Below are 12,482 nucleotides of genomic sequence, written 5' to 3' on the forward strand. Positions count from 1 at the left end.
CCACTGAACGAGTCCGTTTCAAAATGTTCATCTGATGAGAGTTTTCTTAAAATCGTAACTGATAATATTCACAGAATGTAAAATCGGGAATCATTAGGTTAAACTTCCTGGTGATTAAAAAAAACGGCCCACGAAATTTCTCTTAATTCATAAGAGAGACTTCTTGTCTGGGAGGAAAAGAAGTGCCTTTATGGAAACCTCTCTATTAGTAAATTACACATATTCAGAATGGTGAATGCTCTGTACTTTAAAACAGGCTTGGACTTTGCTCTGCGACTCAAAGACAAATAGAAAACAAGACGAGGCTGTTGTCATTCACAGTCAGCGGCAGCTAAACATCCCCAGGAGATTTAGCTTTGTAATGCAAAGTTACCCTTGATGTCCTAAATAAGGTCTGGAGCCTAATGGGTGCTTAAGGATAATGAGCCAGATTCTCCTTCCTATTAGCAAGACGTCAAATTAACTTTTTCCCGGTGGTTAGGGCTCTCTTTGATGCTTCCCAGTGAATTTCCATTTCCATTCCATTGGGTTTTTCATTCTTGAATGGCTTTGTAGTAGGGGAAGGATCTGTCTCTTATTAAAGCATCACAAGACTCCTTGACCTTTGGACTTCATACTTCCGAGCTAGCTAGAGGTCAAGGTGTGGGGTTTGCAAGTAGGTTTAGGTACACAATCTAGCTTACAACAGGAAAGCTTGAGTTCACCTACAGCAAATAAAAGCTTCTATTTCTTTCTTAGCTGGCCTGGAATTGCTTGCCTTTCAACTCGCCAAGATTTTGCAGACAGGGGCTTTACCTGAACCAAGTTCCTACCAGAGTAGTATTTGAATGTGGGATGATTTCTTATTTCTTGTCAATTCCAGTTAACGGGATAGTTGAAGAAAAGGGGGAGGGGTGAGAAGGGCGGGAGGGAAAAGTAGCGAAGGACAGATTTGGTCCCTGGATTCTTGACTGCCTCAGAGTTGACAAAGAACATTTGGATACACTCCTTCTGGATTGATAATGGCAGGAATCGTGGGGTGTGGGTGAGTAGGTGTGCAAGAGGAGTGGAAGAGGCAGGAGTGGATGGCCCCTGTCTGAGCTCCCTTATCATTTGAGGACACGGTCAAGCCATTTGCCTGCTATTTTGATAGTTGCTTGATTCTCTGTATTGTTCTTGCATCCTGAATTTCAACTGCTAAGGTAATATAAGCTGAAATAAATCTTAGAATTCATTTTGACTCACTTCTTTGTTTATAGGTAAGAAAATGAGCCCTCGTTAGGGATTGACTCAAGATCACATGGTCAGAGGCTGAGCCAGATCAGAACCAAGGGGGGCCTAGCTGTTGATCTCTCGCTATTTCCTTTCACCCCAGGGCCTTTGAGAAGCCCTTAGCAAAATCTGGTCTATGCATTTAAATTTCTCAGGGCTTCAAAAAAATTTACCACTCTTCTATTTTAAGGATAAGGTGACATTTCCTAATTCCTTAACAACACTTAGAAATTTGGGGGAAATGAAACTGAACTCCACTCTCAGAGCTTGTGCGTTTATTTTGAACGAGATGCTATCCCTAGGGTTGCATGTGATACAAAGATCATTAAGATGCAGTCTCTCTTACCTCACTCAGTGGGGGGGAGGGGGTAAAACAAATGGCCTGCAAAGGGCAAAGTGAAGTCCATTCCATAGGAGGTGTAACCCAGTGCTCTGGGCCCTCCAAGGCGGGAGAATCTTACTCCTTCCCCTTTATTGTAGAGGAGCGAGTGCAGGATTCATGGACAAGGCAGATTCAATAGTTGGGGGAATGAGCATTTCAGCAGAAGGAATATAAACCAGACCATAGAGGCAGAAGAACCATCAGCAAGACTTGGGAAACTAGGAGCTCGTTTTGTCTGAAAGCTAGAGCATTTGGGGACTCTAAAGGGTGGATTGATCTAAATGGTGGAGAGTCCTGAGTGTCAAGCAAAGAAGTTTGTATTAAATGTGCAGGCAGTGGGAAGTCAGTGTTTTTTAAGCTGAGTGTTGTGACTGGCAATAGACTGGCATTGCTGTCCGAGAAATGGGAGGAAGATGGAAGGTGGTAGTGCACCTGAAACATGACAGAGGCTGAAACTGTGCCTAGGATGGAAAGAAGGGAGGCAATTCCAGAATTGCAGACACGGGAGAAAGACTGAGTGCTTGAAAATTGAGGGAGATGATAATCTACTGGGGAAGTGCATGGGGAAGAATTGGTACGCCCTGTGATAGGTTATCATTTCCTTCCTCAAGAGTGAGCATCTGCAGCCTTGGTGCACTTGATGTAAGTTTAGATAAGCAAGGTGAAGAAAGTGGGAAGCTCTCTCATCTGAACAAGGAAGAGCCACTTTGGCAGCAGCACTTGCAGAAAGCTAAATCCTCATCTGGTTAGTCAGCATTAGGTCATGGTCCAAGGCTGGCCCACGGTCTCTATGACTACACTTACTTTGTTACCAAGAGTGCAGGTCTGTAAACCTCTATATCTACTGAAGGGTCCTGTTGGGGTGGGGTGTGAAGAGGCTGGTGACATTTTCCTCCAGGCATCCTCTTCCCTCCTGGGAAGTGGCTGTCTGTCTCTAATCTTACAGGGAGAGTACAGAGAACTCCCAGTTTGAGAGCAAGGATTAGGCCAAATGCTGGCCATGACGAGCTCCAAGAAGATTCTGACTCATAGGGTAGAAGAACAGAATGAGTCTTGACAGTGGGTGTGGGGGCTGGGGACAAAGTGGGGAGAAAGGGAACGGGAGAGCTCAGATGTAATCCAGCCCCACTCCCTCCCCAGCCTGTCTGTGATGTCCAGCCCAAATACTGCCTCTTGTCTAGAGACTTCCAGGTTAATCCTCTCTACACACTACTCCTGTCTCTATAATTCCATGGTTACCTCTCAGGCATTGTACCCCTCCTGTGCTATTTTGTGTGAACCTGTGTATATCTTTTCTTCTTCATTGGCCTAGCTTTTAAATTCTCTGAAGGCAGAATGTTTCTGAAGCATTCTCGTTGTAATGCACCCTCTCCCAGACTGGTTTAACACTTTCCATCTGGTTCTAGGACTGAAACATTTGTTGAACTCCTACCTGAAAGAGTAGCCTGGGAAACACCCAGTGAGTACTAGAGAAGTTACATCTGTCAAAGCTTGTGGGAAACTGCTTTGGAAACCCCAGGTGGATAATCAGAATTGTTTAGGTGTAGCATTGCATGGAGACAGAACTTTCCAAGTCTCTTCCAGTCCAAAAGTTCAGTAAGGAACATGAGCTTTCTATAGCCCCTTGAAAAGTAGGGTTTAGTGTTGTCCAAACCCATCATGGAAGCCCCAGTCATAAAGCTTCCATGAATGGGAAGCTTTCATTGCTCATGAAGCAAGAGAACCACGAGAGAAATAAACATGTTACCACTTAGCAATTAAATTTTTCTATGCCCAGCTAACTCCCAGAAATACCCAGGAAAGGTTTATGAAATGGGAAGTTCTAGAAATAGCTCTTCCTAAAATAAAACAGGAGTGAAACCAACATAAGGTGACCTCAGGAGAGCAGCTGTGCAAGAGGTAGCTTAGGAGGACAGGTAAAATGTTGATGAGAGGAGAGCTAGAGATTATTGAAAGGTCACTGTCGATAACTGGAAGAAAGAAAGCTTTAGATGGAGTAAAGCCCCAACCCTGGGCTGGCCATGAGGAAGTGTCCTTTGTGCATTAGACTAAGTTCAGCAGTAATCAAAGGTCATGTCCTTGATATAAGGCCTGAGACTGGATTTCCCATGACAACCCTCACCCAAATTTTTCATGCACTTGCCAGTTTATCAGCTCAAGGCTTGTTTTTAACTAATTTAATAGGTATGTGACTGGTCTTAGGCTGTTAATTTCATTTCTCAGGACTAACTTTTATTTACCAGCAGAGACCTGGTAACCAGAAAATGTGAGTAATGTAGCAGACAGAGTCTTGGAATCCCATGTAATGCTATAATTCTGTGAAAAACAATTATTTAAAAGCATAAGCACATTCTTTCCCTAAATAGCTGTCTACATGTACACAATGAAGACATAGCAATGTAAAAGAAACAGCCAAATGAATCAGCTCTCCCTCTGACGTTCACATAGCTGTACGATTACTGAATGCATCCCTCAGGAGAGTATGAAATTAATCAAGTCTAGTAAATTAGCTTCATGGAATGTGATTATACTATGCAATAAGGCACATGTAAGTAAAGGTGATGGCATCTTTCTCTCAGTCTCGAGGGGCCTAACTTGGGCTTCTCTCCCTCCTTCTAGATCTGTCAGGCAGGAGGCGGAAGGGCTTTCTAGTAGGAGGGATGAAGGGAAGGACTGATATGCCCCTTCCACTGCTAAGATCCTCCTCATTGAAACTCGGTGTGCCTGGGAAGGAGATCAGATACTGTATTCATTTGTTTGAGCTGCCATAACAAAGGAGCAGCTAGGTGGCTCAAACAACAGACATTTATTTTTTCGCAATGCTGAAAGCTAGAAGTCCAAGATCAAGGTGTCGGCAGGGTTGGTTTTTTCTGAGGCCTCTCTGCATGGTGTGGAGATGGCTGCCTTCTCCCTTTGCATTCGCATGCTCTTCCTTCTGTGTGTGTCTGTGTCTGAATTTCCTCTTCTCATAAGGACGCCAGTCTTAGCAGATTAGCACCCACCCTAAGGACTTCATTTTACCTTAATTACCTCTTTAAATATCTTATCTCCAAATACACTCACATTCTGAGGGACTGAAGGTTAGCATTTCAGCATATGAGTTTGGGAGAACAAAATTCAGCTAATAACAGTTACTTTAAAATGTGACAGTAGACGTGCTGGGAATCCTGATGTTCCGTGACTGGTGACTGGCCTCCATACTTCCATACTTCAGTTTTGAATTTGAGGGTTCCGTGACCACCTTGAAGACTCACAGTGATTACAGGAGGCCTGGTTTAGCCCAAAAATCTTCTGAGAGTAATATTAAATATTATAATATGAGCAATATTAACTTTTACCAAATACTTTACTCATTATCTCTCTGAAATCTCACGCTATCCCTCCTATCATATCCATTTTGCGGGTGAAGAAACTAAGTCTCAGAAAGGTGAAGTATCTTTACCGCAGTCACATGGTTAATAAGAGGCAGAAGTGAGCTTGATCCCATTGACCCCACCGTGATAGATTGTCTCTCTTATTTGCGAGTATCGGTTTTTCTTAAACTGTTCTGAAAGTCTAAGGAAAAACTCCTTGCAGGAGAAAGTGATGGGGGTTGGAGGTATGAAGGAACTTCTTTTCTGCTTTGAATTAAGGATCTAAGGGAGTCCAGAATACTCAGAAAATGTTGAAACCTTAAGTGCAATCTGGAATTTTCCCATTGCCAGGAGGTCAGGTAATCTAGAGCTGTTACACCCTGACCCTTAGCAAGATGAAGGAAATAAGAACAAGAGGCAGGGCCAGCCCAGTGGTGCAGCGGTTAAGTTCGCGTGTTCTGCTTCAGCGGCCTGGGGTTCACCAGTTTAGATCCCCGGTGCGGACACGGCACTGCTTGGCAAGCCATGCTGTGGTAGGTGTCCCACATATAAAGTAGAGGAAGATGGGCATGGATATTAGCTCAGGGCCAGTCTTCCTCAGCAAAAAGAGGAGGATTGGCAGCAGGTGTTAGCTCAGGCCTCATCTTCCTCAAAAAAAGAACTAAATAAAGACTAAGACACAGCAAAAGGAATTAGGGACTCTGGAGGTGCCCTGGAGTTGAGTATGCAGCCACCAACTCCACCAGGCTGAAGTAGTCCCATTTATCCAGTTTTGCTTTTGTTGGCTGTGCGTTTGGTGTCATATCCAAGAAATCATTCTTAAATCTAATGTCATGAAGCTTTCCCCCTATGTTTTCTTCTAGGACTTTTACAGTTTTAGGTCTTACATTTATGTCTTTAATCCATTTTGAGTTAATTTTGTGTAAGGGATAAGATAAGGATCCAGCTTCATTCTTTTGCATGTGGATATCTGGTTGTCCCAGCATCGTTTGTTCAAGAGACTGTCTTTTCCCCATTGTGTGGTCTTGGTATCTTTGTGAAAAATCATTTGACCTTATACGTGTGGGCTTATTTCTAAGCTCTCTGCTCTGTTTCACCAGTCTATATTTCTGTCTTTATGCTGCTACCTCACTGTTTTGATTACTGTAGCTTTGTAATAAGTTTTAGAATTAGGAAGTGTGAGATGTCCAACTTGTTCTTCTTTTTCAAGATTGTTTTGGCTATTTGGGGTCCCTTGAAATTCCATATGAATTTTAGGATGGATTTTTCCATTTCTGCAAAAAATACTCTTGGAATCCAAGGCATCTGCTTTTGAAAACCACTTTCTGTTCTAATTTTTAGCAAAATTACTGAAATAATAAAAGATAACATTTTTTTCAGTGTTTTTTTCAGGCATTGCATGTTCTCCCTCTTTTCTTGGTGAGGAAACTGAGGCACATCAACTACGATGTGCCAGGCCACGTTTTCCATCCTTACCTAAATCAACTCATTTGATCCTTACAACAACCCCCTAGGTAGGTAGTGTTACTTTCCCTATTTACAGTTGAGGAAACTGAGGCACACAGGAATTCTGTAACCTACCAAAGTTCACATATTTGAAAAGATCGGAGCAGGATTCAAATGTCAGCAGTCTGACTCCGGAGTCCGAGGCTTTAGCTGCTGTCCTGTGCTCTTTCTGGGAGAAGAAAAAATACCAAATCGCAGTTCGGGCTGCATTTGCTAGGCTCTTGGTAGGTGCAGTGCAAGATGTGCAGAGGGTTGTGTCGCAGAGCGGTGCTTTCCAAATTTTGTTTTGCATTAACACATTACTAAAAAAAAGAAAAGAAAAGATAAAGATAAAAAAGAAGAAAAGATTCCTTGGTCATAAATGAGGTAAACAAAATCAAACAGATTTATTTTCTACAGGACATCTCAGACTCTATGACAGTTTCATATTCATTATAAAGTCCCCAAAAGAGGATATAAAACATGGTGTTTCCCAAACTTACTTGGCACAGAGCTCTTTTGCATACATCTGTGGAATCGCTCCTCTGGGCACAGGCTTTGGGAAGTGCTGGCTTAAACAAATGACTGGAAGTGCCCCTTCTGTGTCTCTTTTGCCCCCAGGACAGTTTGGAATACTCTGGTACAAGTGCTCCCTGTGTGTCCATTTCTGAGTCTGTCCCTATCAGTCGCAGGCCTGAGATCATGGGGAGCTGACTGTGGGAGTGGATTCCAGGACTCTGCCCCTGCCTTGCTATGGCCTGCTTCCAGGGGTCACCAGGGTCTGAGAGGTTACTCTGTTTTAAACTACAGTCAGTGACTGTGTGGGAAGGAAAAGATAGAGGACTTTTATGCTAGAGGAAAGCAAGAAACGACTGACCCACCAGGAAGGAAATACAGAAAATAAAAATGGAATGGTGTTACCAAAGGCACAGGATGCTGGAGCATCCATCATGTATTTATTCAACAAATGCTCCAGCTGCCGGCCAGTACTCTAGCTCCCGAGAATACTGCAGGGATCATGGTACCAGCTGGCCCTTTAGGAGCTGACACTTGCCTCATCCGGATGGAAATGTGTCCTTTCTCTGCCTCAGTTCCTTCATCTGGGAACCAGAAACAGAAAACGATGCCTTACAGGGATGCTATTCAAAAACAATGTTAATTTCAAAAGGATAGACTTTTGGAGTCAGAGAGATACTATATGGAATCAAGGAGTTGTTTGTTTTTGTTTAAGGAAAAGAAGAACATAAATAAAATAGTGAAATTTTCAGAAGCAGAAAAATAAATTTTTAAAAAGAAACAAAAACTTAGCCTGAGAAACAAAGCAACAAATCTAAGAAAATAGACAGAAAAAAAAAATGGTGAAAGGAACCCAAGTGAAAAGAATATACTATTGGAAAAGAGAAACTCTAAAAAGATAGAGTGCAGGTACTGAAAAACAGACCACTATACAGGGGTAGAATGAGAGCCATTTAAACAACCTGCTGCAAAGGATAGATCAGCAGTTGTCAGGAGAGCAGGTCGTGGCTGTGTCTTGCTGATTTTAAGATTCCTACTGCTTTGCGCAGATCAGACCTTCAGAAAATACTTGTGAGATTGTGCTAATATCATAGACATACGGCCAGAGGGGACGGCGGCCCCTTTGTTGTGATGGGCTCACCAAAGCCTGGGCTTCTCCGCCTTTCTTCAGGATGCTGACATTTCTGTTCCTGCGCTTTGCTATGCCTGCTGCTTCCTACACTTTATTTTGGAATAACGTCAAGAGCCCTGATAATACAGCCCTGGGGCGTGACAGAATAATATTGCTACTGATAAACAGCTGAAACTACTTACTAAGCACTTAATTTTTTCTACTGTTAAGTTGAATTTGCCCAAGATTTAAATTACCTCTTTATTTTAAAATGTTGCACATGCTCATGTTTTAAAAATTGAAACAACGCAGAAAAGTAAATGAATAAAAAGTAAAAATCTCTTCCTTACCATACCTACTCCATATAGGTAACCACTATTAACAGTGTATTTCTATTCCTTCTAGATATTATCTATGCCTAAAAATATATATAAATGTATATAACCTTATACAAACGATATCATTCTAAACATACCTTGTAATTTGATTTATTTATTAAATATATCTTAGATGCCATTCCATGTCAATATATTTAGACATTTTTTTCACATTGATATAATGAATTTCATGCTGTATTTAATCACTCTCCTATTAATGGGCATTTAGATTATCCCTTATATTTTCGTAAAAAAATCAATTGAGTGGAAAATTTCCTTTAGTCACTGAATAGACACTTGGGTCCAAGGCTGGGGACACAGCGGTGCAAAGTACTCCGTACCCCAAAGACAGAGATGGCAAGAAGCTCTCAACAATTGGTTTAGATGCTTCACACCCAAGTCTCTTAAAAGGTGACCCACTTTGCTCAACTCAGCATCCTCCCAGCCTACGTGAGCAGAAGTTGGGAAGGGAGGAGACTGAGGAATTATCAAGAGCCACTGCCTGGTTAGGAGTACTGGAGGGAGTCCCCTTCTGCCCCTCCAAAGCCAAGGGAGGGCTGCTCCAAGAGAGTCATGGGTAAAGATACGGAATACTTCCACAGGAGAGACTGGCGTCTTGTGCCCGGTTAACGTCTGTGTAGGCAGTGGACTTGTGGGTCTGCCCTGATCCCACCTGGGCAAATGAAAAAAACCTTAAAGAGAGGGTGACTGGTACTGTGACTATAGGGGTGAGGCAGGGTGGTACGGGTGTCCTGTGCATGCAGTGACGCCAGGGACAGTAGTGGATTTGAGCCATTTTGTAGTACCCCACCTGTTATGTGCTGAACTGTATCCCCCAAAAATTCATATGTTGAAGTCCTAGTCTTTGGAGATGGGGTCTTTAAAGAGGTAATTAAGTGGAAATGAGGTCACTAAGGATGGGGCCCTAATATGATATGACCGACGTCCTTGTAAGAAGGGGAGATTAGGACACAGATACACACAAGGGAGAAGATGCAGGGAGAAGACAGCCACCTGCCAGCCAAGGAAAGAGACCTCAGAAGAAACCAACCCTGCTCACACCTTGATCTTGGACTTGTAGCCTCCAGAACCATGAGAAAATAAGATTCTGTTGTTGAAGCCACCCATCTGGTGGTACTTTGTTATGGCAGCCTGGGCAGACTAATACAACCCCCAAGGTGAGGAGACCTCAGCCAGAAGCAGTGCCAGGAGCTGAAGATGTGGCGTCAAACCAGATCTCTGCTATCGGAGAAGTGGACAGTGGGGAGACCCCCTGGGCCCTCGAGGAACTTGTACCAGAATGAAACAGATAGAGGGGCTGGGAGAGGAGTAAAAGAACAGTCCAGCCTCTCCCAGCCCCACCTCACCCACCTCTCAGCCCCTTTTCTGGATTGAAGATGCTAGAGTCAGAGGAGGGATGGAAAAGCCCTTCCTACCCAGAGTTCCCTGAGGCAGAGCTGGGGCCAGCACCAGCAAGGAAAGTGAAGGGGATAAGATTTTAAGATGAGACATTAGTTGGGTTGAAACTGAATTGGATTTTAATAACTGAAAGTGACAAGATAACATGCAGTAGGAAAGGGACGTTCAACATAGCACAGTTGGGATACCGGCGATTGGAGAAAATTTAAACTATTTCATGTTTGTATCACCATCAAATTCATACCGCTCAAAAAAAAAAGGTGTTTTTAGTAAACATGTTTTTACATATATCTTGGTGTATATTTGCAGTATTCTGCACTATATAGTCTCATAATCAGAATAGCTGGTCAAAGACTATCTACACTTAAAATTTTGATGAATACAGCCCAGAACTATACCTCCGCTTATACTCTTTATGCTCATACAACCATATTTGGGGCTGCCACTCGCACAAAATGTCAAAGCTTCACAATTTTAAAGAATATATATATATATATATCCAACTTTAAGATGTGAAATTTTACTCAAGTTGTTTTCATCTAGAGCAGGAGTCAGTGAACTACGGCCCCAGGTCAAATCCTGTCTGCCACCTATTTTTGCACCTAAAGTTTGACCGGAGCACAGCCACGCCCCTTCATTTACATATTGTTTCTGGATGCATCAGTGCTGCCACAGAGTCGAGTAATTGTGAGAGACTATGTGGCCTGCAAAGCCTAACATATTTAGTCTCTGGCCCTTTGCAGGTAAACGTTACTGACCCCAGCGCTGGAGAAGTCAGACTTCAGTCGTCCGCCACGCCCTGTAGATCAGCACATGTAACTGCCTGGGCAGCAGTTGGAAGGGTATCTGTGGAGGCGCCTGTTGTTTGTATTTCTGGGGCCGGATTGTCCACACTCTTGAATGACTGAGGGGAAGGATGTAGAACTAGAGCAGTGCAGCCATTGCGCTGCACTGTGGGGAAGGGGACGCCTGGTGAGCGCATTTCCTTGGGCAGGAGGGTAGGGCAGGGAGGCATCTACAGGCTGGTCCGCACAAAGCAGAAATTCCAGGGGGTGCTGAGCTGTTGAAGTGGGGACAGGCAGGGTCTCAAAGCGTGTCCTGAGATGCCTGTCACTTGGCCATCCTAGAAGCTGCGGCCCTGGCACTGAAGACTCTCTTCAGTTCTGAAGACAAACAATAGTCCACTTCTCTTCCCCGTCCGTTGCTCAGCCCCGCCCACTCCCAGTTGCTCCTAATATCATCAGAGAGGAGCTTTCATAGTTGAGGCGGGGAGGACCCAGTAAAATCTGCCCTGGTTGATTTTCACCTCATGTTTAGAGCGATTACTTCCTTGTAATATCACTTCTGTAAGAGTCGCCTAAATTTCTAAATTAAGTTTTCACAAAAGTTTAACTTATTATCAAAAGTAATTTGTTGAGGGGCCAGCCCCGTGGCCGAGTGGTTGAAGTTCCACACACTCTGCTTTGGTGGCACAAGTTCGTGGGTTCGGATCCTGGGCACGGCCCTGCTCCACTGATCAGCCATGCTGTGGAGGCATCCCACATACACAGCAGAGGAAGGTTGGCACATATGTTAGCTCAGGGCTAATCTTCCTCAAGCAAAAAAAAAGAAAAAAAAAGAGGAATATTGGCAATGGGTTTTAGCTCAGGGCAAATCTTCCTTACACTCACACAAAAAAGTAGTTTGTTGGTAGAGAATTTTGATGATCAAGTTCCAGTATGTGGCCAAACATGAGGAGCACTTTCCCAGAAGAGCAGGGCATCTTCACACCACTAAATAAGTGTCTTTGCTCAATAGTTATTTATTTATCTCCACCACATGCTGAGCATTGCGAGTGCCTGCCTTCCATGCATTGCCCATTCACAACCAAGGATTTAATTATTCTCTGAAAAGCAAATGGTTTAAATGATATTGAGGCTTTCCTTCTATTCCTGCTCAGTGTTCCTAAGATTTACTGTAAAGAATTTTATGCACAAAACCACACATGCTATAATTCAGGCAACAGTTCAAGAACTTATCCAAGGGTCATTTGTACTACAAGTGATTTTTGCTACCTGCAGACTTTTAGAATCCAGCCCTGGGTAAGGAGCCCACAGCGCGTCCCTCTCCTCTGAGAACCTGAGAACAGATGGCTGTGGCTTGTGGGTTTTTGCAAAACCCCTAGTGAAGGTGTATCTGGGTGAGTGCCCAGTGCTTCTCTTCCTCTTGTTTGCTGTCATCTACTTTTCCTATTCTCACCTGCTTCCTTCTCTGCCTCAGCGGCTGGCTTCTAGAGGCCACAGTGCTTATCTGTTCTAGGGAGAGTGAGGTCCAGCTGGGTAGCTGATTGTTGCCAAGAGCCTCATTTCACGGGCTCAAACCCAGCTTCCTGTTGTGAGGCCTAAGCTCCCGTCCTTTCCTTGGTATCAGCTTGATTAAGCTGAGTGTGAAAGCCAGTGCAGCCTCTGTCTTGCCTCCTAGTTGAGTAATTTGATAAGCGCCCAGGGGTTCACAGAGTGGCTTGTACTCTTTCCTTAAATTGTGCTGTCTACTTTTATCTGACAAGAATCCAGAAATGGCAATCCTCCAACCGTTGGGCTTTAAACGGC

At 43.6% G+C, this 12,482-nt stretch overlaps 1 protein-coding gene across 12 annotated transcripts in view; it reads left to right on the top strand.

Moving 5' to 3' along the window:
* Positions 1 to 12,482, top strand: part of PRUNE2 (prune homolog 2 with BCH domain) — a 242,660-nt gene that overhangs the window by 186,192 nt on the left and 43,986 nt on the right. The gene's annotated exons all lie outside the window — the stretch shown is intronic.

The sequence above is a fragment of the Equus asinus genome, chromosome 23, assembly GCF_041296235.1.
Source record: "Equus asinus isolate D_3611 breed Donkey chromosome 23, EquAss-T2T_v2, whole genome shotgun sequence".
NCBI classification, from domain to species: domain Eukaryota; kingdom Metazoa; phylum Chordata; class Mammalia; order Perissodactyla; family Equidae; genus Equus; species Equus asinus.